This window comes from Molossus molossus, unplaced genomic scaffold (genome assembly GCF_014108415.1).
Source record: "Molossus molossus isolate mMolMol1 unplaced genomic scaffold, mMolMol1.p scaffold_m16_p_6, whole genome shotgun sequence".
Taxonomy (NCBI): Eukaryota; Metazoa; Chordata; class Mammalia; order Chiroptera; family Molossidae; genus Molossus; species Molossus molossus.
The window spans coordinates 91,016,318-91,018,913 of record NW_023425399.1 but is presented as its reverse complement, the minus strand read 5'-3'; positions in this window follow the sequence as shown (position 1 = coordinate 91,018,913).

Genomic DNA, 2,596 nt, shown 5'->3' with positions numbered 1-2,596 from the left:
TTGACCCAGATTTAAAAAAGAAGAAAACTAGAGCTCCACTAGAAGCCCGTAAGGAATAATACCATTACCGCAACTTAACCCCATAGCAGGCCAGTGGGTGAGTTACTCCAGGGCAGCTTTTAATGTCCTTGATATCATACTGCCATCTCCATGATGGGTCAATGGTGGAAATAAATAGCAATTTTGGTGCTGACAGAACTGTATTCCACTAGTGTCTTCTAATACCTCTCTCGGAGGTTTATATGAGCAATCATAAAGCATATCAAAGCATATTGTGCATAATGTCTTTGCAAGAGTAGAGAAGGCACCAGAGTCAAAGGGGAAAATACTTCTACCAACATCTCTTGCTTTGCTTCTGTCATGCTTTTCTTAGGTATTAGAGTCTACAAAGACATTTCTAATGCATAACTTTTTAACCGTCTGGTGAGAATATTGACATTTTTTTCCTAATTCATAAATAAGAAAATGAAGGCCCAGACAGTTTAAATTAAATAAAATTTCAAGATTAGTAAATATGAAAGCCGAGACTTAAATTCAAAACTTTTAATTCCAAGGCTGGGGCTTCTATCTATTTTCAAGTAATTACCACCCGACTCCTAGTAGAGGGGGAAGCCAAGTATAACTAGGACATTAATGGACTCATATCCGCAGGATATGCTTGTTTTATGGAGAACTGAACCTTTCCTCATTTCCTTTCGTCTCTGTCCTCCAACTTCTTAGAGAAAGATACCGATTCTATTGAGGCAAAAGTCCATACTAGAATGTTAAATGGGTTGTTCAATAGATAAATTGTTAATGCGAGGTGGTTAGACACTCTAGTATGACCAGTATCAGTAACACTCTAGTATGACTATTATCAGCCTGATCATCTCTTGGATGTGCATTAGCTTAGGATTCTACTAAAAAATGAATTCCAACTCCAAACTGATTCACCTAGGGACATTAGACAAATAGCCAGTTCATGGCTTAAGGAAAACTGGCATAAAATAGAACACTTTTCATCAGGGTACTTAGCATATAAATATGGAGACAATGCACAAAACACACAGTTATGAGCCAAAGCAAACTCTCTAACAGGCATTGTAAGAATTCAGAAAAGGAAGGGAACACTTACTACATTTAAAGCAATTTTGCTAAATTATTTACATGAATTATCTTGTTCAGTCTTCTCAATAAAGCTAGCAGAGAGGTACTATCGTTATTCTCATTTTACTAATAAAGAAACTGAGAATTAGAGGGTAAGCAATTAGCCCAAGTCACACTGGAAGTATGTGGCCGTGGTACAATTTGAATCCAGGCCTCACCCTTCTAAACCCAGACTGTGCCTTCATCTTCTCTTCGCCTTTGCCCATGTTTGTTCCGACTAAGAGCTGAAATCCGAATGGGAGGAAATAAAGAGGAATATTTGTTTAAAATTTTTTACAGTCTACATGGAGAGATGATGTAACATGGTTTGAGTTACAGTAGCATTTGGTCTTCTGATATTTCTTGAGCGTATACAAAGAGTATATTACCTGGCCAGTACTGACTTCAAATAATTCTCAAATGTACTATACTGCTTAATGTCTTTCTCAGTTCTGCGGATTATGATTTAAGAGCAGTGCTTCTACACCTTAATGTGCATCACCTGGGTAATTTGTTCAACCAAATTCTGATTCAGTAAGTCTGGGTTGGAGCCTGCAAGTCTGTATTTCTAACAAACTTCCAGGTGATGCTACCATTGCTGGTCCATGGAACACTCTTGAATGATCAAGGATATAGAAGACGTATTTATCTAACAGGCAGGTGTCAAAAAGCTGATAGAAGAATGAATGCTTGAGCTATTTCAATTATGAAAACTTTGAATGGCTTAACTAAGATTTTAAAACACCTTAAATAAAGCACCCCAACTGACAAGGTAACAGTTAACTGAGAAGTACTTATGATGGGTGCTTGGTGCATTGGTTAAAAATAATGCATCATTTAAAAAAAACCAATTGATTTATAAACTTTCTCAAAGTCTCTTAGCCTGTGAGTGGTCTACTTGGGATTTAAACCCATTTAGATCTGACCCCAGAATTAATTTTCATACCACCTGTACAAACTGCTTTTGAAAGGGTATAGAGTAGGGTGTACACACAATGTTTTTTTAGAGAGGAAGGACATGAACGGTTATTCTATCAGGACGAACAGCATGTGAGATGAGAAATGAGGTATAATACCAAGAAAAAATAAACAAATTAAATAAAAATAAATGGCCTGTTGAGTCCTTCACTTATACTTACTAGACTCCACCAGGAGTGTTATATTTGGTTACGAGTCACAGTTTAAGTATATTCACAACACGAAATATGTTCAGATGAGGAAGTAAGTCATTCTGGAGGTGTTGGAAATACGGTCAAGGAGCTAGTGAAAGGACCAGTGATATTTAGAATGGAGGAGAGCATACTTACTGAGGGGTGTAAGAACAAATATAGTGGGAGACAGTGGGGAAGAAAGTGGAGTTGTTCTGTGCACTTGTAGAGAACATCATTAGAACTAATGAACAAAAGTTGTAGCAAAGCAATTTTCCAGTTGAATCGTAAATATTATTGAAATGACTCAACCAGTGGCCCAC